Source organism: Uloborus diversus, chromosome 4, assembly GCF_026930045.1.
Source record: "Uloborus diversus isolate 005 chromosome 4, Udiv.v.3.1, whole genome shotgun sequence".
Classification (NCBI taxonomy): Eukaryota; Metazoa; Arthropoda; class Arachnida; order Araneae; family Uloboridae; genus Uloborus; species Uloborus diversus.
The window spans coordinates 194001197-194028723 of record NC_072734.1 but is presented as its reverse complement, the minus strand read 5'-3'; the positions used below and the strand labels follow the sequence as shown (position 1 = coordinate 194028723).

Below are 27527 nucleotides of genomic sequence, written 5' to 3'. Positions count from 1 at the left end.
AATATGAGGCCGGGGGGGGGGGGGGGATCAGAGCTAATTTCGAAGGAGGGAAGGGATTGGGATATCAACGTCAATATTTATTTAACGAGTTTCTCTAAAAAAGAAAAAAATCAATTTCATCCTTCCGTTTCAAAGTTCCTTTTTAATATTTTTTTAATGATACAGAAAAAGATGTGAAACACTCATATAAGTCAATTCTTCTTCCTTTAACACATAAATCGATCAAAGCAATTTTTCGATCGATTGTTTATTTTGAACTTAGCACAGAAGTGGGGGGCGGGGGGGGGAGCAGGTGCTTTTACTTTAAGGAGTTTTAATATAAGTGAAGGTCCTCCTTCAGCATTATGAAAATTTCACAAGTTTTCGAATATGCAGAGGGCTTTTGACTTTCGCAAATAGAATAGAAGAAAATGCTTATGCAATTTTAAGTGCTTTACTTTAACTTGAAGTGCACTAATGTAAACTGCAATTAACGGGGGAAAAATTAAGGCTTTTTTTCCCATTCACAATCTACTAGAATCAACGGTGACCAGATGCGTGCACTGGAGGGGGGGGGGGGACGACTTGTTGGCGCGAGCCTAGGATTTTTAAAATGAGGGATAAAACAGATGTAAGGATTAACAATATGGAGGGGGGTTCGTAAAAGTCATTTGTGACGGGCCCTGAAATTTGTGTGCACACCCCTGAAGGTGCCCAACCTACGGTCCGCAGGGCTGATCAATGTGGCCCTCTATTATGTTCAATTTTACAAATAGAAAACTATCCCCCCTCCCCTGTTTGTAACCTTCCAAAATAACCAATCCTCTATACACCAATTATAATTCTGAGGCCAAATACTAAGTGCAGTTTGACCTTTGTGTTAATAAATAAGCTTGTAGTGATGATGACAACAATAATTCTTAACTTGAAATTATTTTCATTTCTCGCAATTTTCCATGCTATCTAGAAAAAACAAAAAGTAAATTTAACTTGTATATGTCCTCCGGCCCGCGAGAATCATCTTAATATCCTCCGGGTTGAAAAGATGGTACGCCACTGTACCAGATATTTTCAACATTGTAATAATGTTCGGAGCTACGACAGCTGTTTATTTTCGTTGGTGGATGAACAAACAGTAAGTTTTATGAGATACTTAAGTATAGGTGTGGGTGGGTAATTTACGATTATCAGGGGCCAATCCAGGATTTTTTTCTTGCTACCTATTTTCGTGAAAGTTATTGCATCATTCTATTTTTGTGAAAGTTTTTTTTTTATCAGCATTGTTTTTGTGAATTTTTAGAGGGATCCTAATTTTTGTAAAAGAGTTAGAACAAGTGAAATTTTAGTTCGAAAAGTGTAAATGTCATCTAGTATTATTTTTAACGAGTATCGTTTTTTGGGGAGGGGGGGGGGGGGGAGCTAAAAACCTAAAAAGTACCAAAAATACCATTGTAATTTCAGCTTAATGGGCTATGTACTGTGCACAATATTGGAAATTATGAGAAAAACGGTTCCCCAAAACATGTTAAAAAATTTCGATAATATTGCATAAATACACTTTGGCGAGAAACAGCTAAAAATTAGTCAAAGTACCACAAAAACTTGCTATTTAAGCGATTGTTCATATAAACCTGCTGAGAATTTTATTTCATGCGTAAATTTTGTTTTAAACATAGAAACAAATTTTGTTTTAAAATGCGAATTTTTGGGAAATTTTCGATGTTTTTGTGAAGCTACTGATTTTATTACTTGATTTTTGTGAAAGTACCTATTTCAAAACAAGATTTTTTGTGAAGGTACCTAAAAACGGTAGCAATATCAGCCTGTATTGGGCCCTGATTATACAAAATGATTGAGACAGCCAGAAAGACCTTTTTGAAAAATTTTCTCACATTACATACCATAAAAATTAAGTCAAAAGAATATTTTCAAGTTAAAGTTTTTGAAGTTGAAAAAGAAAAGTATCCCGTAAAAAGAGAAAATGTCGAGCAATGACAAAAAACAAAAATTCATCACAAAATAAAATTTATCTTTCCAGCAAATATTTAGGATCAAAACTATTTGAAGTAGGTGTATGAGGGGAGAAGGGTGCTGACTGTTGATTTGTCTCTTCCCCTCCCCCATAATTTCCGAGACAGTCCGATTCTAAAGGAGCTTTTATGGTTGGTAAAATCTTCGCTAAACTTGTCGGATTCACTACTTTTTTTTTTGTCTTATTTGTCCTTTTATTTTTTACACAAAAAAGGTTGGGGGGGGGGGAGAGGGCGCAAGTTCTATTTTTGAAACAAATGGACTTTTACCACCTCCTCTCATTTTTTGCATTTGCAGCGATGAATTTCTCCTTTGGATGACTACCTTAACATGGTATTCTGTTTAAAATCGAAGTTCGTTAAGTGTAGTGTAAAAAATGGTTCAACTTGATGGCTTTTTTTTCCTTTTCTGTTTTTAAATTACAAATTAGGAAGAACATATTTTGTGTTTCAGTTTTCCTACGTTCGCGCTTGATCTTACTTCTGTAAGAACTAACATATTGCATCCAACAATTTGATCAGGGATGCCCACAAAGGGGGGTTATGGCGCAAGTTGCGCCATCAAAATTCTTTTTTTGGGGGGGGGGGGGATTTTTAAAATTTATTTATTGATTTATTTTTAATTTAAATTATTTATTTTATTTTATTGTTATTTTTTTCATTTCATTTATTTATTTAGTTTGTGTGTGTCTCTCATTGGCGTAAAGAGTGTTGATTGAGATTTTTTTGGAGGGGAGGGGGGGCACCTTTAAATTTGACAACATTTTCAGAATGGCGAAAAAATTCTTTTTAACACAAGATATTTTGTTTTGATAATTTCCTTTTCATTCATCGACTACAAGGTTCGAATGAACAGAGCTTCACTCAATTCCATCATAGAACGGGCAAGAATAGGTCTCCCAATGTCGCGAGCCGATTTCCAGCCGACCCCTCCTTCAAACAAAAGGCTGCTTCATGACAAGGGTCAAATCCGGAGAGGTCAACCAGCGATTTACACTTTCCCACCAGCGTTGCTTTCTTCTCCTCCCCTCCAAGGTCGAAATGAGCCTCTCTCGTCTGCCGCTCTCTCCCTCCTTGGCTCCCAGCGTGCGCCTCTCCCGCTATCTCGGCGATTTAATCAGATCAAGTGAAATTGAACAGGCTGACCAGAAATAAGATTTGAACTGCACTGACGCGAAGAAATTTATGGTGAGCTATACTGCCGTGTGCAGGTAAACGACAGTATCTGCAGAAATGAGTGTTCGAGATATTAGAAGAGACCAGTGGCGCCCACAAGGGAGGGGTCCAGGGGGTCTGGACCCCTCCCATAAGTCTTGCTTTTTCCCCGATTGATTATGGTTCTATGTATTTTGTACGCAGAATAATTTCAAACTAAGGTGACAATAATTTCAGTTCTAATAAGTGAAAAAATAAAATCCTCATGTTAAAAGATGTTTAAAAACATTGTGAACTTTTCCTATAACATATTGCTCATAAAAAGCAGAGTAGTTATCATAAATGAATAAACTGTAATAACCATGTTTTTAGTTTGGTAATTAAAATGAGAGTCTATGAACTCGAATTCTTTTTTTTAATTATGAGAAAAGTAAAAACGTATATATTTTTTATTTTTGGTTATTTAAGTATTTTTCATAAAATATTGCTAACTATTTCTTCAATAGTTTATTTTTTACTGTTTTTCGTTCTCTGCATACGATAAAATAAAGTCAATATGTTTGACGGCGTATGAGGTTTTCGACCTTGGACCCTCCCCTTGCAAAGTTCCTGTGTACGCCACTGGAAGAGACGCGTTTTGGATTCCATACTAGGATAATGCTGGAATGGGGTTGTTTCCTTCAGTCAAAAGTACTCTTTTAGTCACTGAAACTGATAGAATAAGCAAAAAAAAAAATAAATAAATAAATAAATAAATAAATAATAATAATACAGTAAAACCTGTAAAGTTGACCACCCTTGTAAGTTGACCACCTGTCTAAGTTGACCGCTATTTTCAGGCACAGAATAAGATCTTATCATATAATACAACCTCTATAAGTTGACCATCTGCTTAAGTTGACCACTAAAGTAGTAGTGGTCAACTTACACAGGTTTCACTGTAATAATAATAACGTGGACCCAAAAAATACCTTCATTTCGCCAACAATTATTTTATAATTCATTTTTTAAAAGGTTCGGTTTTTCAAACAAGGCGTGGTCTTGATGACGTCAAAAATGATGCTTTTTGTGGCGCATCTTTCTATTGCGTTTCCACGTTATGATAATCAACAAGCGAATCAAATATTGCGCTCTACGCTTGCTATCAACCTTATCGTTGCCAGTACACGTGAGTGGAGATGCGAACTAACTATTTTGCTCTGTGAATGGCAACACTGAATGGCATTTCATCATTTGTGATGTCATCGGGCAGAAGCGTAAACAATGAAAGCGCACCGCTTTAAATAAGTTTTTAAAATATTAAACTGAATCAAATTATTTAAAAAAAGGTCAGATCCTATGTTTTTAAGCATGCTCTTTCAGAAAAAAACACTTTTAAAATTTTGAGACAAGATGGATATAATATCCATCTTGTCCGAAGTAGAATAAAAAATCGGACCCCGATATTACGAATAACCCCGATTCAACGTAAAAAAAGTTTCGGTCTCGATGAATTCGTTAAATCGGGATCTGACTATATTTCGAAAAACTTCTTTTAACATCACATTTGTCACTGAGCATTTTAAAATTCTAAGTTGCACTTTTACTAATGAAAACGTCTTTTATTTCAAATTGTTCTTCTCTATCCCCCGGTAAAAGTCTGAATTTAGATTCCAAGTACGAAAGTCAACTTCGTAACACGCTTTTAAAATGAAAAATATTCAAAATTCACAAAAACATTAAAGACCAAACTTTTTCTTAACGAAAAAAATAATCTACGTATCGTAAGAATGCAAAATAAATAAGTAATTAACTGATAAATTAGTAATGTCAAGTTGAAAAAATGCTCCCTTCCCTTCCAATTAAAAATAATGGCTATAAAACTGGCCCAAAAAGGGGGGGGGGGGGTCACCATCTCTGAAAAGTGCGGGGAGAAGGGGGAGGGGCATATTTGGACTCAGGGGATCATTTTACATGAGCATCGACAAGAATGGCGTTGAATCATTTAAATTTTTTCGTTTCCTTTTTTTTTTTTTTGCCGCGCAGTGTTTTTTGCGAACATATTTCTGAACCATACGAACGAGAGATCAATGGGGTTGTTTCCTTCAGTCAAAAGTACTACTTTTAGTCACTGAAACTGATAGAACAAGTAAAAAAAATATCATAGACCCAGAAAATACTTTCATTTTCCCAACAGCTATTTTTAAATTATTTTTTTTTAACTGTCCGATTTTGAAAAACAAGGTGTGGTCTTGATGACGTCACAAATGATGGGCTTTAGCGCTCATGTCAACCGCATTTCCACGTTATGATAATCAATCAAGCAGCGAATTAAATAGTGCGCTCCACGCTTGCTATCAACCCTATCGTTGCCACTACACGTGAGCAAAGGAGCTAATTAAATATTACGTTCAGCGAATGGCAACACGGAATGGTATTTCATCAGTTGTGATGTCATCGGCAGAAGCGTAAACAATGAAAGCGCACCGATTAAAGTTTTTTTTTTCTTTTTTTTAATATTAACCCTTAGTAGCCTGATTTACGAAAGTGATTTATTTTTAATATTACTGTGTTTGCTTGAGGGTCTAGATGAAGGGAAAAGTAGCTAAAGAAATCATAATATTTATTTTACAATATTTACAATACACAATATTTTGTATTCAACAAAACTTTTAGTAAAATGTGTTTACTTGTTCACTTTGCCGCGCGAGTAATATGTCATATATAAAATAAAATAATAATGACATTTGATTTTTTTTTTTAATTTCCTTGGAAAGAATACTATACAACAGTAAAATATGTACAGCCAACCTATTAAAAAAAAAAACTAATAGTAATGTGAACATTCGGTTCGGTTTAAAAGATTGGTATCAAAATTGAAACTCTAGGTTATTAAGGGTTAAACTCGGTCAAATTATTTTAAAAATGGTCAGATTCTATGTTTTTAAGCATCTTTCAGAAAAAAAAAACTTTTAAAGTTTCGGAAACGACCCCATTATACGGAAATGATAATTATTGCACATTAATTAGAGAAATAAACAGCTCGTTATCTCGATCTGTCCCACTCACAGTAACAACCGTTACGAAACATTCCCACAGGGCATCATGGAGCACGCGTAGGACAGGTTGTTGTTTCCGGAAATGTGCGCTCTCGTGGGCGCACTCGAGAGGTCATTCACAATCTAAGACTTTCCAAACACGCTCCTACTCGCACCCCCCCTTTTTTTATCCTGAAGATATTGTTACGTCCCCTGCCCTCAATTTTCGTTCATCCAATTTCATCACAAAGTTACAATTTATTGAATTGTCGAGCAAAAATACCTGGCGTTGCCTGGGTCAATTATAATTGTGAGAAACAATTGCTACTTTCTTTCGTTTTCTGTTTTAACTGAAAGAACTCAAAACGCACCGCTTTGACGTGATTAAAAATCGAGATTCGTTCTTACCTATAATCGGAAAAATGTTCTTAAAATTGGAATAGAAAAGGAACAAAATCAAATTTTCAAAAAATTGCTTCGAGGTGCACCCCCTTCCTCCCTGCCGCAAACTCATTCAGTGCCAAATTTCGTGAAAGTCGGCCGAACGGTCTAGGCGCTATGCGCGTCACAGAGATCCGGACAGAGAGACTTTGAGCTTTATTATTAGTAACTAGCGGCACCCGTACGGCTTTACCCATAGTAGAAAATCAAAAGGTCATTTGGTTCGCCTGTATATTTATAAATAATGGATAATGAATTTCTCGCCAATTGGCTATGTTTATTTGCTTTTCCCATGTTACGGTGCCACGTCATGATAATTTCGTAATTTACTCGTCCATCTTATGATAATTTTGCTGAGGAAAAATGTTCTTGAAATAGAAAGAGAACAAAATCGAATTTTCAAAAAATCGCTTCGAGGTGCACACCCCATGATACAAACTAACTTTGTACCAAATTTCATGAAAATCGGCCGAACAGTCTAGGCGCTATGCGCGTCACAGAGATCCGGACAGAAATCCAGACTGACTTTCAGCTTTATTATTAGTAGAGAAGATAATGCAATTGTGTACACACATACACAAAAAGAAAAGAAAAAAAGCTCGCTACTATGTTTCCCTAAGTGTGCAAAAAGTAGTTTCCAAATGTTTAAATGACTTTAAACTCATGTTTGTTCCAGAGAAGCCTCTATTCAAAACTTTCAATATGATTACTATTAATATCTATGTTGTAAGGCAACGAATTTTCGTAACAATGGGTTTTGTATTTAATCATTTAATGGGGAAATCACATGAAATTTGCTGTTTTCCATCATAACTTTTTTAAATTAAGTTTTTTAGAAATAAATTATAGCCTATGTTGTTTCCTGATAAAGTAGCTATCTGCGGTGAAAAATGGTTAAAATCTGTCCAGTGTTTTGAAGTTTACCCCGGACATCCTTACATACAGAAGTAGCCATTTATATAGATTAGAAAGCAATACCGTATTTTACATAAAATATTTTTAAAGCAACGAAACATCTTTTTCTGTTATTTTATTTTCTATTATTTGTTTTTTAAACCTTCCAAAACTATCGATCTTCATCATTCGAATTTATGAATAATTGTATTGCAAATTGAAGCCAAGCAGTCATAAATTGGTTTCTAAAAAAAAAACAGATGCAAAGTTCGTATCATTAAAATAAGCAGGTTAGTAGCGATGACAGCAATCTTTGGTTTGCAACTGTCTTTCGTTTTCATTGTTTACCCACGATGTCTAGGAAAAAAAAAAAATACAAATGATTAAATTTCTTGTTTGTTCCAGCCCACGAAATTCATCTCATTATGAAATGTAGCCGCGGGTAAAAAAAAAAAGTTGGGCACCACAGTAGTATATACTTTAGCCTTTAGACAACCGCACACAATACATCATGGGTAAAATAACTTTTTCTTTTCGTAAGGAGGGGATTTTTTTTTTTTTTTTTTTTTTTTTTGAGTGGTGTTAGCTCATCTATGTTTGAATACAAATTTAGGCCGAAAAAAAGTCAGTCGGCTAATTTGTCTTGGGGAGAGACTAACACTTAATATGCAACAAGAGATAGTTAGTTTTTACATATTAGAATACTGAAATTCATTTGGACGGAGGACGGAGTATAAAGGCCATGACAGAGATCCTTCCCATAAAAACTCTTATTTTCTAAAGATAAGATGGAAGATTTCAGAAAACGAAAAGACGCGCGCTATTTTTATTTTTTGAATGTTTGAAGTGTTTGACACTTCGAATTTACAAAAATTAAAATAATTCAAACGTAATGCTTTGAAAATTCCAACCCCTATTTCTCACGATGCTTAATTTTAATGTTAAATACAAACCGTGAAAATACGCTCGACTATATTTTTGAGGCGTATTTTGCTTTGTCAATGGATGAAATATATTTGCAGGGACGTCAAAAACAGCTCTGGGCCAATGTATATACTGTCAGCTCCGCTTAATCGGGTAACAGATTAACGAACGCTTTTCTTTACGAATAAAACCTCCCGGAACCGAATGTTTCTCCATAAAAGCAATGTTAAAGTTCCCGCTTAAATCGAATAATCAGCTTTTCGAAAGTATTTCTGCTGAGAAAGTTTTGAATAAATTAATTTAAAAAATAAGAACAATTATTCAAGTTAAAAATATAAAATACTTTCCGCGGCCAACGACGGGCGAGAAAAATAACATTCACATTCCATCACAACATTTCTACTATTCTTTTGTCGTTGCCATTCCAGAAAAAAAAATAGTGCTGACGATAATTAAATTACAAAGAAATATAAACAATGCAGACGATAACAAATTGATAAATATTAAATGTAAAATAAGGCAGACGAAGAAGAAAGTAAGAAAAATTTATCATTATAAGACTTGGTTTTTGCTCCTATAACATTATTTTTGACAAAGACTTTTATAACTCAGGTTTTAAGTTACTTTTTATAATTTTTATGCGTACTTATACTTTATAAATACACTATTTTGTTGCATACTTAGCTTATTCCAAAAACTTTCTATAAATAACATGAACTACTTCTTTTTTAGCTATTGATTCATTATTACGTGTAAAGAAAAATGTTTTCGATTTGGAAAACTAAAGAAAATTCCTCCGCTTAATGGAATAATATTTATTAGAACCGACGGTATTCGTTTTAGCGTGACCGATAGTAATAATTAAAAGAGGAACTCATAGCAAAATTTAAATCCTAGCCCCCTCTCCTGGCTTCGCGCACAGGATTTTAAGGGGGGGGGAGTTTTCAAGGAAAGCCTATCTAAGGTTTGAACTTAGAAAGAACGAATTTTACTAAAACTTTAAAAGATCTCTTTGGATCTAACAGCCTCAACTGTTAAAAAATGAAATGTTGAAGGGCGTATCTGACACTCATTACGTATCTAAATTGGTGCTGCATAGAAGTAGAATTATTTTCTAATGAGTACTTAGCCATTCACCTCATTGTGAAAGCAACACTGATAAGCAGGGGGTTATCGTTATCAGAAGCCGGCTCATGTTTGCAAATGAAGATTTTAATTGAAGTTGTGAAATCAGGGTTGGCAAGTTTCTGCCGAAGCGGTTAAAACCACTGGTAGAAACCGGTTAAAACCGGCATGGCAAAAACCACTTTCTGCCACATTTGTGGCAGAAACTGGCAAAAACTCACAAAATGACAAAAAATTAATTACTGACATACAATAGAAAATGCATGGAAAAACATAATTAGTTGTAAACCCCAAAGCATACTTTAATTACAATATCTTCTCAGTTAAAGCTTAAATGTGACATTGTCTTAACTCTGCTGTTGGCTCTTAGAAAAGGTGTTTTCTATAATCTAAACAGTTTCTCAATTTAACGTGCACAAATAAGAAATTTTAGAATAGTCTTGCTACAGAAGAGCTAGGAGGCAATGCACCAAGGAACAAGCAATGTTTGTGAAACTTTCATCTAGTGCATATTTTTCTAAACTGGTCTACCATGCAGTAACTATAAAAATGGTACAAATTTGACCGGAAAAATAAGTTTCGAGAAATAGGGTCAATTTATTTTGCAAAGCTATGACATAAGGGCAAAATATCGTACAATAATATTGGCAAGTAAAACTCGGGCACTTTCTTCTTGAAGCACACGATAATTTCAATCACAAGCAATTTAGATGAAGCTTACATAAGCATTCAAATTACAATCAGTAATGCCTGTTTAATTCTGTATGTCACTCCTCTTTCCTGAGCACCCGAATTATTTCTCGTCCTTTCTAATATTAATCCAAATTTTTCGGGCATCTGCAATTGAAAAGTTCCCTTTCTGAACTAAATTAAGGGCACTAGCATAGGATTTTATTTTTTTAAATGATGAAATAAAGTTTAATTTCTTAGTTGACTTAAACAAACATCATTTAATAATTACTTTAGTTATTAAAGACGCTTTTAAGTTTTTGCCGGTTTTTACCAGTTTCTGCCGGTTTTTACCGGTTATAACCAGTTTCTGCCACTGGCATGGCAAAAACTAGTTTCTGCCGGCAGAAAGCCAACCCTGTGTGAAATAATTGCCGCTGCGACACCAGCGGGACAATTCGCAACTCCAACAAACTATAGGGGGCACTGAAGTCACCGTCTAATGGCGGATGAAAAAGGTAAAACAAACGTACGCCGTAGCGTAGAAAATGCTAATAAGCCTAGTAATTTTTGTTTGTATACATGACTTTTTGTTTTATTCTTTTTAAATTAGTTTTTAAAATCTTGTGGATATTCTGGCCCACGTAGAAGCAAATGAGAATAATAGAAACTTAATCAAAAATATGTTGTTTTTTTTTCCACTTGCGACTAAAAGTAACATTTTTCTAATTTCGTGCGCAAAGCAAGCTACCACTGCTTTAGCACAAAATTTATTTATTTCTGAATTAGACATTGCTCAACTTCAAAGGTCACAACCAAGCACCTCATTTTCAATTTCCCCGGGGGGAGGGTGGGGGGTGTACAGTAGGGTGGTTCAGAAATACATGTAAAAAAAAAGTTTTTCCTAGATAACCAGACACACCTCAATATTTTTAGGCTTGTGGATAGCAATATACTGGAAGAATTTTAGCTTCCTATTTCAACTGAATGAGGGTGCTCAACCCCCTCCCCCAAATTTCATCAGCATGGGGAGGGGGAGGGAGTTGAAAAAGTACATTGAAATGAAAAAACAACGCTACATATTATAATATACACAAGTAATATGCATATACATAGCAAGAAAATATTTACAAAAAAAAAAAAAAACAGCTGGGGAAATGAAATGTTTTTAAAATTTTGGCATTTTCTATGTTACGGCTGATGTTAAATGGAGGGGTCATTGAACACTCTTAAAATTTGAGTAAGAAGCTAAAACTTTTACAGCATAATACTATTAGTAAGTCTATAAAAAATTAGGGGGTGTCCTGGACAAGGGCGCCCATATAGGAAGGTAAGGGGGGCTCAAATCCCCCCTTAGAAATAATAACTTCCTTGCATTTAGTGCTTTTTTCTTTGCAAAAATGTATGAAAATTTCTTTTCCAGCCATTAATGAATATGTTATTAAAAATATCAAATTTTAATATCTCTAATATGTACTGAAATCGGTTTCCATGAGGAAAATATTCTGCTAAACCATGGGGAATTTTTTGAGCCCCCCTCTTAAAATTTTGCATATGGGCGCCCTTGGCCCTGGACTCTAGCTAAAAAAAGTTTTTAAAATCGAAAAAGAATAAAAACCGCGTCCACTTTTGTATAATAGCGTTTCATTTTTCAAAGCTGCAGGGGAGGGGGAAGCAGAAGATCCTCCCCCCCTTGTTCTGAATGAAGGGTCTGACGACGACACGGATGAGAAGAAAAAAAGTCCCTCTTCTGATATTTCGAAAATTCGACCGAAGGGTGTGCTTAATTTACAAAACAAATTTTCTCGGTATGTTTTCAGCGGAACGCGATTTACTAAGATGCCAGTGGTTTGAAATCGCGGGTGCTGCACACATTACGTGTCATTTACAGAAGGATATGATATACAGTAGACCCTCGTTTTACGCGGTTTCGATTATGCGCGAATACGGCAGTGCAATCAGATAAAATTTTCCCCTCTTTCAAAATCCAAACTCCTAAAGATTGCAGATTACGCGTAATCAACTGCATTTTGGCGTGCTAATCATCGAGCGTGGGCCACTGGAGACACTCTATGCGATTGGTTCCAGAGTTATTTCCAGAAGTAACGTTATTAAACTCACACAGTTCAGAACTCACTGGAAGAAGAGCTTTTAGGAGTGACAAAGGGGGCCAAAATCAACAAGGATACCGACGTTGTTGACGCACAACCAAAAACATTCACACCGAAAATTTTAAGCCATTCCTAGACAATAGAAATGCTTTCTGATTTGTTAGTGAAGGAAGATTCTATCATGGAAATGACGCAAGTGATCATGGATGCATTAATGCTCTGCAAAGTATTACAGATAAAAAGTCTTAATGACTGCCAAAAGATTATCATTACCAGCTCCTCTTTATAAACAGAGCACGAAATTAATTTATGTTTTCTTTGTGCATGTTGTGCCTAAAAGTCGATATAAGTACACATTAAACTTATTATACAATGAGTCATCACTAGAATAAAGTATTTTGTTATCTACGGAACCAAATCCCTATTTTAACACTAGTATTAGGTCTCAATTTACGTGGCTTCGACTTATGCGGCATTTCCATGAAACGTAAACCCCGCGTGAAACGAGGGTCCACTGTATTCAACTAGAACAAGTTGTGTTCTTGACTCTTTGCAAGAAACGAAAAGTTCTCAGGTTTTTATTTTTAGAAGGCGAACTTTGCCGTCTGTCACGTACAAGTACAAGTACCAGAAGCGTGGTTAAACATTTATCGGCCCAAGAGAAGTGTGAATTGCTGAATGAAGAAGAAGAAAAAAGGAACTTTTCAGCCCTCGGCTCATGGCCAGATTTGAAAAGCTACAGCTGGAAACAGAAAATGGAAATGCTATGTATTAAAACTTATGACAAGTGAGGCAAGGCGCCAGCTCGTATGAATGGACTCTTCCCCTCAACTCCTGAATTGAAATTAGAAACGAAGTCGTCTAAATATACCTCAACAGAGTAAAAAACTAAGGATGGGGGGGGGGGGGGGGGGGGGGTTCGTCAAAAACTGTCCAAATAACTGTCGTGTTGTACAAAAAGGTGAAAATGCATAAAATGATACTAAAGTACGAAGGAAAAAGTACTTTTCTTGTTTGGGTTTGGAAAAGGGGGGGAGGGGAAGGGGTAGTAATAAAGCTCTTTTATCCGTTTTTCTTTGTTACCACAACTATTACTCCAATTGAATAACTATTTCACTCCAATAATTTAGTGCCCTTTAATCTGTTTATAAGTATTCTACAGAGACAAACGCTCAATATTGGTTACTTCGCCCCAGATGAATTAAGCTTCAAGTTTTTTCCGACACATTCAGCACTATCGATCTCTCTCAATCCCCCCCCCCCCGCATATGAGGCAAATTCTTAACCCCTTCTTCTGTTCACCATAAGTGGGGGGAAAACGATACTATTTTGAAAATGTTTCGTAGAAACTTAGAAACGGCTAAATATTATTTTGCAAAACATTAGGGGGCATGAGTAAAAAGAAGAGGGGGAGGGGGGTAGCTAGTACAGCGCAGTTGATGAAGTTTTATGTGATTTCAAGCTAAATTTCATTTTTCAAGACTGAGATCCCCCTACAGAACAAAGGGGAAAAACTATTTCCCCCTTCAAATAAAACACACTGGAAAGTGGAGGGGGCATACCTTATAAATCTACAAAAAGCAAAATCCACTTCCATGATTGCCAATTGGTATCAGAATTCTCCCCCTCCCCACAGAGAGCCCCTAAAACTAGACTCCCCACCCTCTCCCAAAATTTAGCTATATCCCTCGCCCCCCCAAAAAAAAAAATTCTGGCTATGTCATTAAACATCTAACGTTGATAAAAAGGTAAAAATACAATGTGAAGAACCGTTGCTAATGTAGTGTTTTCTTACGAAAACAATAAAGTAAGTGTTCTTTTTCAAACATAAAAACAAGAACTCATTCTTCCTGACGCGTCACTTTTCTTGGAAGGGGGGGGAGGGAAGCAATAAGAAGCGCTTTTCTATTTCTAAACGGAAACGAAGTTCAGACAGAAGAAACACTTAATAAAATTCTGTCACTAAATTACGTTGACAAATGAGACCTTTTTTCGACGACAAAAACCCCAACTAGAAAAATATTTTTATCATAACTGCAGAATGAATTCATTACGTCATTGTTTTTAAAATTTTCGAGTTTTATGGTAGGTCCTATGCCCGGTTGCGGAAACAACGGGATTTTTTTTTTTTTTTTTTTTTTTTTTTTTTTCAGTTTCTGCACGGTTCTGTCGAATTTAAAGTATAAAAATACAGTTTATAATGAAACAGAAAGAAAAAGTGAAAAAAGGAAAAGCGTATAAATCTATGCAAGAGTCCTATCAGAGGTCCTAGAGGTCAAAAGCCAGCAGGTAACTGTACTTCAGTTCTCATTTTATTGTAAAGATTTTTACCCAACATTCTACTCGCAAATTTTCAATTTAGCATTTTATTTTCAAGCATTCCTTGGTAATGATTCATTTAAAGTGTTGCAACTAAACTAATGCCGGTACCTTTACATCTTGCGGAATCATTTTGGGTAAAGGGGCCATTCATTAATTACGTAAGGATGATTTCGGCAATTTTTGACCCTGCTCCCCCCATGTAAGGGTAAGTAGGATCTCCCCCCCCCCCCCCCATCTTACGTAAGATTCCATTTCGTTTCTTAAAATAATAAAATAACGAATCTTACATTACTGGAATCGTTTTTAATTCACTATTAATATTTTTTTTTTTAAAAAAACCTTTTGGTGTTAAAGCACTATTTACTAAAAGAAATCTAGACGAAATGTTTTTTCTACAAATATTTTTTGTATATGATGCGATACTTATTAAAAATAAGACATGCCATGTACCCAGTGGAATTCTTTTATTATATTTTACACTATTTATTCCTTGTAAAAGAAGTAAACAACAGTTCATCTTCCTACGTTTTTTTCTCTTTCCAGACGCAAATGAAAGGTGATCCCTGCCAAAACACTTGACTGCGCGATTTCTAAAATAAAATATTGAATTGGAAAATATTACGCAAGAATGGGTCTGACCCCCCCCCCAAGTAAGGGTATGTACAGATTTTTCTAACCCCCCCCCAGGACCCCTATGTAATTAATGAATGGTCCCCTGATCTGCGTCGCAGGCAGTGTTGTTGTGACGCGTGTATTATAACCAGGCTGAAAATTTAACAATAACAAAAGCTTTAAACCTCTCTTTTAAGCTTAATTGCTATGGGAAATCGACTTAGTGAAATAAATTTGTAACCTCTTTCACATCCTTCAGTTTTTTTGGATTTGTGTACACGTAGCGCGTCAGCATTGCGTTTACGGCCATATGTTCCAACATCGTTCTGTTCATCGTCTTCTCTACCATCCCTCCAACGGCATTCGGGACACCCTGTATATACTACACAAAGGGTTCGAAAATATCATAATTTCGAAAATATCCGATATTTTGATATATATCCGATGATTTCAATCGGCACTAACTAAAGATTAGGGTGAAAAAACAACGTAAATAAAGCACAAATATTGGAGAAAATGCAGCATATAGATATTTCGAGGCCTCGAAATAGCTATATGCTGCATTTTCTCCAATATTTGTGCTTTATTTACGTTATTTTTCACCCTAATCATATTGTAGCACAAAGCATATGATAATTTTTCATTCAACTAACTAAAGACTTCAAAATAATAAATGCACCCTCAAATCCCTCTCTATTTTCTTAAATTATTACTACAATAAGTAGACTTAAAATTAAGGTTTCTCTCATTATTTATATCTAATATTTCATTTTACATTTTTGTCAATTTTGATAAAGTTAATTTAGCATTAGCTGGTTTACTCATTTTTTTTTCCTGTTAGCTACTTTTACACAGTAATATGATTTCAGAAATAAAAAATACGAATTCGTCGGTGCAGTCATGGGACATTTTCTGACCAATGTTTAATATTAATTTAATGAGGCACTTTTAATATGATTAAAAATTGTTACAATACTAATAATAATAATGAATATAAAATAAAAAAATAATTTTAAAAACTGCATTTTTCACTGTAGGTGAAAATTCAACCTTAAAAGTATACTGACCAATTAAAAACATCTTCACCATTTCCTGTCACTGTTGGGAAGCTCCTTCATCTAAATTTAAGAAACTTCAAGAATTCATACACGAGCGTATCACTAGCGCAGCCAGGAATTACCTTCTGGGGGGTCGAAACAATCTGAATTTCAATGACCACTAGATCAAGGGCGGATCCAGAAAATGTTCAAGGAGGGGGCGATTGTTTTTTACTGTTCACTCTTTGGAACTTCAATCTCTTAAAACTTTCAAAGGAGTGTACTGAGTACCATCGCTTATCCTTATGTAAACAAAGGTGTCCTATAGTTGTGTTTCTTTCAAAACATATCCAGGGTGAGCCTTTGAACCTATCCCTAATCATCATCTAAAATAGTCTAAAATTGAGATTTTCGAACTTCAATTTCAAAAAAAATCTTATTGAAAGTTCTAGTCCCCATCCCCAGAGTAATAAGAGATGGGCTACGATTGCGTTTTCAAAACTTCGATTCCGGAAAAATTCCAAAGAATAGCTCCCTTTCTTCTATCACCATCGAAGATTATGTAAAATTGCGTTTTTGGAACTTATTATTGAAAATATACTTGAAGAAAGTACTAGTTTCTCGGCTCAAGGAGGGGGCGATCGCCCCCATCGCCCCTCCCTTGTATCCGCCCTTGCACTAGATACTGTATCGGATTTTCGTCCATCGCACTGTTTTAAGCTGTCACACACAGGGTTCGCCGATATATATCATGGTATATATCATGATATATATCACGATATATATCCGATATTTATTTTGAAACTATATGATACTTTGATATTTTTAATATTATTTTTTAAACCACGGTATTTTAAATATAAAAATAAAATTAATCGTAGTAAAATTGTTCATTTATTACTAAAAATTAGCAAAAAGTTATGTACTATTTTTATGATGTATTTATTATCATTAATATAACAAATTGATATAATATTCATTTTTTACTTTTATTTTATATTCATAAAATTATTAGTAATGTATCCCTTTTAATTCAAATTAAAAGTGCCTCATTAAATATGAAACGTTGTTCAGAAAAAAAAAAGAAAGAAAATGTCTTATGAACTGTCCACCGACTAATGCGTATTTTTTATTTCTGAATCAAACTGTGTAAAAGTAGCTAACAGAAGAAAAATGAGTTGAACAACAGCTAATGCTCAATTAACTCCATTAAAATTGATAAAAATATAAATTGAAACATTAGATAAAAATAATGAAAGAAACCTTAATTTTAAGTCTACATAGTTAAGTCTAACATAGTTAAGTCTACAAACAACAATATAAGAAAATAAAGAGGGATTTGAAGATGCATTTACTATTTTGAAGACTAATGTGTGCTGATTGAAAATATCGGATATGTATCAAAATATCCGATATATATATATAAATATCGGATATTTTCGATAATATCATGATATTTTTAAAGTCTGGCCACACATAGAATTGAATTCGCAAGCCATGACCCAGATCGAATGGCATCAAGGGCTTTTCAGCTTGAAAAGCGCAATCGGGAGGTTTAGAAAATATACGAGGATTTTCGCCATTGTGCTTCGAGGTAGTAAAGAAAGGGGACACCGAAAACAGAAGAACAAAGGGAAATGAAATGTTTACGATAGTTTCAATCGAACGATTGACAGCTAGAACAGGACGGCAATTCGCAAAATTCGAGAATTCAGACTTTTCTGAATTCACGCGATGGCGTGTGCTGAAAGGCGGAGCAATCTCATTTAAAAACAAATCCAAAACAAGAAAAACTGCGATACACATTTGTCTCACATAAAAAAAAAAAATATATATATATATATATAACAGCCCTTCCAAATAATAATAATAACAAACGAGCTGATGTGTGCATCACATTACTTCCTTTTACACCAATTTAAAGTTATTTCCCCATTACTGGCAATTTTAATGTGATTCAATAGATAACTATCTAAGTACAGTCGGACCTCCATATATCGAACTTCCGCATATCGAAATTTTCTATATATCGAAATTCCAGCACGTTTCCATGTTCATTACATAGAAAAATTGTTTCTATACATCGAAAAAATCTCTATATATCGAAATTTTTCTCGAGACATTCGTAGATTTTTTTTCCCGCTTTAGACTGTTTTGTCTCATTAAAAACGAAGGTTAGGGGAGAAAATTATGTTCACTAAAGGTTGCTAAGAGACTCATAAGAAATCTGGGGTTGAGAGGTGTGTAGATAAGTCGTTGTTCCGTTCTGGAGTTCTTAAATTCCATCAAGTTCATTTCAAATCCAAGTTGTAACCAGTAACACTGTAAAATCAGTTTCAAGTTATCCCTTTTGTCTGTTGATTATCATTTTTAGTCTTTTTAGCTTCAGTAAAAATCATTCAGGTTAAGTAGGTTTTTTTTTTTTTTTTTTTTTTTTTTTTTTTTTTTTTTTTTTTGTCTCGATTACACTGTCAAAACGAAAATACCCTAATGTTGCAGATCAAGTTAAATTACCGAAGAATGAAGATGTGTGAAGGTGCAAAAGTGTAATTTCTGTTATTTCTTTAATTAACTTTTTAATTCGCTGCTCGTATAAATTAGAAATTGGTTTTCATACACGAAAATTAGCTTTAATTTTAATGTTAGATTTTATGATAAAAACAGATTGTGTTTCTATATATCGAAATTTCTATATATCGAATTTTTTTCTGGCAATTTGCTACTTTGATATATGCAGGTCCGACTGTATCACCAAAAATGACCAAATTGAAACCAGATGTAAAAAAAAAAAAAAAAATCCGCCAAATTTGTCGCCAAGTTGGCGACCAAAAGCTTGGCGATATATTTCCAAGTGTTTGCATAAATTATAACATTACTTGAGTTTGCATCGAAATTAACATTGATTTCTCCCCAAAAAGGTGTAAAAGACCCCTTTCGAACGTCCGAATGCAACCAAAAAGGGAGGTGCACAACTAGACCCACTAGCAGTCTACGTACCAAATTTCATCTTTCTAGGACATACCGTTCTTGAGTTATGCAACATTTATACGTACATACAAACGTCACGAGAAAAGTCGTTGTAATTAACTCGGGGAACGTCAAAATGGATATTTCATTTGCCTATACGTTCTTAGACACTTATCCGAATGTGGTCGGGTTGAAAAAAAAACATTCATTCGGGGTGAGCAAAATGAAAATTAAGGCCTAATTTTGAGTGAAAATTTTTTCGCGAATACAATACTTCCTGTTTTGTAAAAGGAAGTAAAAACAGCGTTGTAATCAAAAATTTTCATTAATTGCTGATTTTCCCTCTTATAATAATAGTGCTTTCATGTTAATTAATACACTTGAGATGTCTAAGAAATTTCTCAACGCGATTTTTTTTAAATGCGACGTTTTAAAAACTATAATGTACTTTTCTTTCCGACATTTTTAACAGCTCAAGACAATCATTGCAATGTTTTAAGAACTAGACTGCTAAATCGCTCAAAAAACGAACAATAAAACAAACAAAAAAAAAAAATCAAATTTTTCCGTTTAATTTCAATTTCGTCATCGCTCGCACTGATACACAACTTGAAAGTTAGCATCACATTCTTCGATTCCATGTCAGCGAATATATAAAATTTTAAAAATCGAAATGTAAAAAATAAATAACCGAATTTTTGTTAAACCACTTCGAGATGCGCGCTGCACTTGAAGTAATTTTCTACTAAATTCTGCGAACATAAATGGAATGGTATTTAGTTCATACATAACAAGTAGACATATTCTACAGGCACTTTTTGACTTAAAAATCATAAAGATTACCCCCTTTAACTCCCATCACCTCGTTCGATAATTAGCAAGTCAGCTAAAATTTGTCAAAACGTATGAAGTTAAAAATTCTTGCCGACTCTTTGCAAATTTCACTTCAGCAAAACTCTTAAGAATGTTAAAAGGAAAAGAAACTTAAAGTAGACTGCACGAAGCAGCAAATGCTACGACTAAGCAGAATTACTTATTTCTTTTTCACAGGCAGTAAAACAACTCTCATAGCACATTATCTTAAGGAAAGATCAAAACGTTTTGTGTGTACCAATTAAAAAGTATCAGCTAAACAAATTTGTTGCATAGTGGCATGAGAAATAAGAAATTTCTAATGAAATGGGCATTAGTCACATCACATGTGCTGTTTTTTTTTTTTTTTTTCTTCCTTACCAAAAGGCGTCTGGTCAGCTTCAGGAATCAAGCTGTCGGTATCCAACTCTTCCAAAGTATCACGGTACTCAACTCTGTAGAGAGGTTGGCGATCGGAATGACTGACGGAATCACGAAGGCCTCTGAAAATCCCACAAAAGAAAAGTTGCCGAAAAGCCAGGAACAAGCCTCCGTCCTTCATTCCAATTGAGGAGAGGCATTGATGTTTCGAACCCACAACAAAAAGAAATCAGGAAAAGTAAATCTAATCACATCGATGTCTCAGTACTTCATTCCAGTTGAAGCAAAGCATCGATGTTACGAATCCACAATACAGAAATCAGGACAGACAAGCGTTGGCACATCGCCTATCTCATTACTTCATTCCAACTGAAGCAAGGCATGGCTGTTTCTAACCCACAACTTATTGTAATCGGGAAAAGGAAATCTTACTACATCGATTGATCGATATCTCAGTACTTCATTCCAGTTGAAGCAAGGCAAATCTTGGCACATCGATATCTTATTACTTCATTATAGTTGAAGTTCGGCAAAGATGTTTCGAATCCACAATATATAATTCAGAAAAGGCAACCGTTGTCACATCAATATCTCATCACTTCATTCCAGTCGAAGAAAGGCATGAATGTTTTAAATCCACAAGCAATCCAGGAAAGATATAGGCACATCGATATCTCATCAATTCATTCACACTGGCGTAAGACATGGATGTTTCTAACCCACAACAAATAAATGAGGAAAAGGAAATCTTGCCACCATCGATAAATCATTACTTCATTCCAGTTGAAGCTAAGCATGGATGTTTCAATACAAGCCGATACCGAGGTGTTTAGCGCTTTACAAATAATACATCGAGGAAGGCAATTCAGCAAGTGCTAGTGGTTAAGAAAAACGAATTAAATTTGTAATGGTAAGTTCAATCGCAGAACCGAAGGCGTGTGACGACTCTAATTTGTTTCTTATTCAAGAAAAATCAAGCAAATAATCTAAACTAAAAATTATTTAGAGTACATTAATCTTGAAAGCATAAAAAGACACGATTCGACACTTTCTTATTCATTGACCATTCCACATTCTAATTAATTCTGTCATGACTTACCATCCCCTGAATATAGCAATCCATAGCAAATCTTTCTACTTTGAAATTTTAATCAACTTTGATTATTTCTCTTAGATCAAGCATCATTATGATCATTTCCAAACTGCAATGATTCTCACAATGTTTCCCTCCCTTAATTGCATGGTAATTCACACGTTTTTTAATTTTCTTTAACACAAACAGTAAAACTTCAGACAAAATCCTCAACTTCCGCCCATGAGACTTCTAAACTTCGATTAGCAAAAACTAGAAGCGTTCTTCAGATACAAACCTTGAGAAATAATCGCAACTCACGAAGAAAATATCAATCACGGGGGAAGGTCAAGATTGATTCGTCATTTATCAGTAGCCACTCGCTCAAAATGATGGAAAACACTTTCCTCGTCGCCATTTAATCTAACTCAGCACTATCTAAGAAACTAGATGAATCATAGCTATACACAGACGCACACAATTGACAAGGACAAAATTACACGACGGGCCGGTCATGTCTTTTTTTGAAGCAGGGCACACAAGCAGCGATGGTTGTTCGGCACAAGTAGTAGTGATGGTTGTTGCTTTTCCGCGAACTCGAGCCTTCTGAGAGAGAAACTCGATCCGGTTTTATGAGCAAGTGAAAGGAATAACTCCAGCTGTGGTGAGTGAATATGTGGTGCGCCTCGGGAAGCAAAAGGAATACTTCGGATATGTGTCAGGGTTCCTCCAAGATGCTTACGAAATGGGTTATGACTGCGAGGAATCTTCACCATTCGTTTTGGGCCTAGAAAGCAACGCTGCCAACGGGCCCGTCATTCAGGCAACTTCCCCTCCCTGGATTTTAAAAAACGTAATGCAATTTTGCATCTATTTTCCCAATCAAATGCAATGAATCAATATCTTTTGCCCCCCCCCCCCTCCCAACACACACGAAGATTTTGAAATGACGAGGCTGGCTGCCATGGGACTGACTAAAAATGATGTCACTTTTATTCAACCTTTTCACTCCCCCCCCCCCATCCCACCGTCACAGTATCAGGCTTCACTTAACTCCCCCCCTTCCCCCCATTATAACATATCACGCTATTTTCAATAACCATTCTTTTTAAAAAATGTGAGTTGTGTCACTTCTTGTTGAAGACCCTTTCCTCTTCCCTTGTCATAATTTCACGAATCCCCCCCCCCTCCAAAGAGTAAAAACCTAACATTATTTGTGGATGTAAGCTATGCAGAAATACTGCATGTCGTGAAGTGAGCAGGCGTCCAGCCGTCTTGTCTATGTGTCGCTTTTGCGTTAAATCCTCATCAAACTTTAAGATGAACTAGATCAAACGTTCCCAAACTTCAGACCTCCGCGGACCACCTCCGGAAAACCCTACGAACATCGCCTCCCCCCCCCCGCCCCACCCCGGCTTGTACAAAAAAAATTAATTAGCTAATTAATTTAAAAAATGGCACAGTTAAATCTATTTTTTTTTCTAATATATTTTTCGCTTTTTTCCCTTAAAGTTTATTTATTCATTGTTCTGTATATTTTTCAGAGCTCTTGTCTGGTTTTCATTTCTTACATTATTGTTCTGAGTTATGGGTGTAAAATTCTTTTTGAAATTCAATTAGGAATAAAAATGTTATCACCAAATTTCTACAAGTTTACTAATAAAAATGAACTCTTAAATTTAGTGAACAAAACACTGTTAGGTTCCCGATGACGATGGGCGATTAGGCCCCCCTAAAAATGAACCCGATTTTTCCTGAAAGTAGGAGCTCGACTTATACGCGGGTTTTCCATTTTTTCCCGATTTTCCTTCTAAAAGTAGGGGGGGGGGGCATTTTTCGCAAGATCGACAAATACACGAGTATATACGGTAATGTGTAGTGTGTTTACTTCTGAGGGGGGTGGAGGGGGGCTGCTGCGCCCTGCATGTACTTAAGAGGGAACTTTCTTATTCCTCATAAATGTGCTTTCTTTTTGAATTAAAATATCGTTACTCGTCCTTAAATCTCAATTATATTTAACGTTTTAGCCGGGTAGCATCGCGGACCAGATGTTTTCCCAAAAGTTATGGGCAATTCTATTACAATAAATTTATTCTTCGTTACCCAAAACAACTCACAGAGACACCAATATGTTACATTCTTGTTTTAGATGACGTCACGCTTTGAAGGGAGAACGGTTCATGAAAATCAGGGTTGCCAACTTGGGGGTTTTCCCCCTAAATTTAGGGGGAAAATTTTAGAATGGGATTTTTTTAGGGGGAAACATTTTTTAGGGGTAAATTTCGGGGTTTTAATTTTAGGGTTTTATCAGGTAAAAATGTTTTTCTTTTACCTTTGGAAATGAAATTTTTCGATTGTTTCATTTATTTTTTTACTTACATACATTTTTTGAGCCTTTATGGCCCATGGATTTGATCAGAAATGACATAAAAATACTTTATATTATATTACTCACTCAGCAGCGAAAAATAGCGATGGTCACGTGACCTTTTAAGTGTCAACAGATTCAAATGTTCTTTTTCTACAACATGTTTTTGTATAGAAATTGACGACTGAATATTTTCCCATGAGCTCCCGCACCGCCCGAAAACTCCGTTCGTTCTGAGCCCGACTCATCTCTAGTGGGCACCCCTAAGTAATCTAGGATCTAGGTGAGGTTGGCATTTTTACCTGTCACTTTCACTACATCAATAGGAGGATTACCACTGTTTGCTCTTGACAAGTTTTTGAATGTTAGGTTGTAACTCGTGAAAAAGGTGCACCTCAGGCCACTTTTAATGTCTAAGGGGCCATTCATTAATTACTTAAGGGTCCCGAGAGGGAGGCGGGTTTGAAAAATATCTACATACCCTTACTTTGGGGGATGGAGGGGGGGGAGTTCGACTCCCCTCTTTCTTAATAATATGCTTCTTAAACAATATTTTCGAAGTCGATATTTTATATTAGAAATAGCACGGTCAATCGGTTTTTGGCAGGAATCATATTTCATTTACTACTGGAAGGTAAAAATCATATTAGGATGAGCTTTTTTTTACTTGTTTTTCAAAGAATGAACAGTGTAAAATGTTATAAAAGAATCGCACTATGTATGGCATGTCTTTTTTTTAAAATTAGTATCGCATCATATACAAAAAATATTTGTTGAAAAAACATTCAGTCTAGATTCCGTTTTGTAAATAATTGTTTGCACAATTTTTTTTTTTTTAATTCAGTAAGAGTGAATTTAATAACCATTCCAGTGATGTAAGATCCCTTATTTTATTACTATATTTTGAACACTTTCATTTGCACATACATAAATGTTGAAAAATGAGATTACTATTATGAAAAAAAGAAAAAACAAAAATACTCATGCGTACAAATTGAAATTTTTTAATGAAGAATTCAACTTCCATGTTACTAGATTAGAATCAGCTGTATAAATACAACACATCTATATTTATACTTGAATGTTCACATATTCAATATAAAACATAACTTTGGCACATTTTGTTCTGTTTTTGATATTTTCTCACAAACTACAGTTTCTCTAAAAATGTAGTTTCCGATACAAGGGTTTTGGACAGTACAGTAAAAACCACTGTATTCACTGCGGTGTCCAAAACCTTGCCAACCCTATTAATAAGGGTTGCTAATAAGGGTTTATAAGGGGTAAGACGCTCTTTTTCGTATAATAATTACTCTATGATGTCACGAGCAGGGGAGTGGATACATGAGGAGGGTCATGCCCCCCTAAACCATCAACAATATTACAGTGAAACCTCACTTAACGGACACTCCCGAATAACGGACACCTCTAATTGGACATTTTTGCAAGTCCCAGTCCCTCAATATAGACCATTCCATCGGACAGTTATTTCACAAAAAAGTTCCCTTGCGATCGTAGCACTTCCGGTTTTTTTTTCTTTTCACAGAATATCTTAGTAACTTGCTTGCCTTACAAAGCTTTTCATCCTTCACAACTGCAGCAAAAAATGAAAAAGAAAAAAAAAAGTCATAATTTTGTTACGGCTAGTTTTGAGGGTATTGAAGCAGATAAGTGAAAACTGATGTCAGTCTAACAATTAACGTACGTTTTTCTTAAGATTTTAATGAATTTTGTACACAATAACTATTCAAAAGTTAATGTACTACTTCTTCCTTCTTGTATGTGATCGTTATTTAATAATTGCATACAAGGTAGAGGGATGCCAAATATCATGCAAATTACACACTCTGTTCAAAGACTTTATGAATAAAATGCAAGTGTATACTGCATCTGCGGTATCTGCAGAAATTTTCAAGATATTTGAAGAAACATGTTTTGGATTCTATACTAACAATAGGGAAATGTTGGAATTAGACGTTTTTTTTGTGCCGTTTTTTCAGCAGAAATCAAATGAGCGAGCTTGTACAGTAAAGATAACGTACAATAGATGAAAAAAAATGCAAAAAAAAAAAAAATGAAAAGTGAAAAATTTGCAGTTACTGCCCTGTACCTGCATACGGCAATATCATACAGTACTCTTTATAATTAATTATTTTTTAACGTAAATATAAAAAAAATTTTCTTTTTATTGCTTACGAAATTAATTTTTTTTTATTGACACCCACAACTCTATATCCTTCAGCATGCCCCTCCCCCACTTTAATCCGTATCCGCCCCACCCAAGCAGGTGGTTCTTAAATTTTTCATTGCATAAAACTCAACATTCTGATTAAAATTAATTAACAGCTTACTATTTATTAATTTCGTGTAACAAAGCACAATACTACATCGACACAACACGACTAGGCATAATACTAGGCTTGCTAGACGTCCCGGTTTGACCGGGAAATTCCCGGTTTTAAAACAAATCCCTGTACTCCGGCTGTTTACTTCACGTCCCGGAAAAAGATAAATTTGATTACAAATGCTAAAAAGGTCTAAACTTAGTTACCTATGAATGATTATTTAGCATAATTACTTTATCATTTGTATCATTGACTTGTAAACAATGTTCAATGTTTTATTCAAGGTTTCTTTTCTAACCAGGGTTGGTTTTCTGCCGGCAGAAACTAGTTTTTGCCGTGCCAGTGGCAGAAACTGGTTATAACCGGTAAAAACCGGCAGAAACTGGCAAAAACTTATAAGTGTGTAATATGCAGAGTTGGCTTTCTGCCGGCAGATACTCATTTTTGCCGTGCCAGTGGCAGAAATTGGTTATAACCGGTAAAAACTGGCAGAAAATGGCAAAAACTTAAAAAAGTCTTTAATAACTCAAGTAATTAGTAAATGATATTTGTTTAAGTAAACTAAAAAATTAAATATCATTTCATCATTTAAAAAAATAAAATCCCATGCTAGTGCCCTTGATTTAGTTCAGAAAGGGAACTTCCTAATTGCAGAGGCTCGTAGTATTTGGATTAATTTAACAAAGGATAAAAAATCATACAAGGGTGCTTAGGAAAGAGGAGTGACATAGAGAACTAAACAGGCATTACTGATTGCAATTTGCTCACTTATATGCTTTCTCTAAATTGTTTGTGATTGAAATTGTCATGTGCTTCAAGAAGAAAGTGCCAGAATTTTACTTGCCTAAATTTTGTACCTAATGTCACAGCTTTGCAAAACAAATTGGCCCCATTTCTCAAAACTTATTTTTCCAGTCAAATGTTTACCACAACCCCAGTTACTACATGGTGGACCAGTTATACAATAGTTGAGAGTTTCACGAACATTGCTTGCTCCTTGATGCATTGTCTGCTAGCTCTTCTGTTTTAAGAATATTCTAAAATTTCTCATTTGTGAATGAGAGGCAATTGCAGAGTCCAAACAATGTAACATTTGAGTTTGAACTGTGATAATTTTGTAATAAAATTACAGTACTTTGGTTAACAATTAATTATTTTTTCCATGCATTTTCTGTTGTATATCAAGAATTAATTCTTCATTTTGTGAGTTTTTGCCAGTTTCTGCC

The 27527-nt window shown here is 35.0% G+C and overlaps 1 protein-coding gene across 1 annotated transcript in view; it reads right to left on the bottom strand.

The window, feature by feature from the left end:
- LOC129221082 (membrane-associated guanylate kinase, WW and PDZ domain-containing protein 1-like) overlaps nucleotides 1–27527 on the bottom strand; it is a 94795-nt gene that overhangs the window by 65735 nt on the left and 1533 nt on the right. The window lies entirely within an intron of this gene.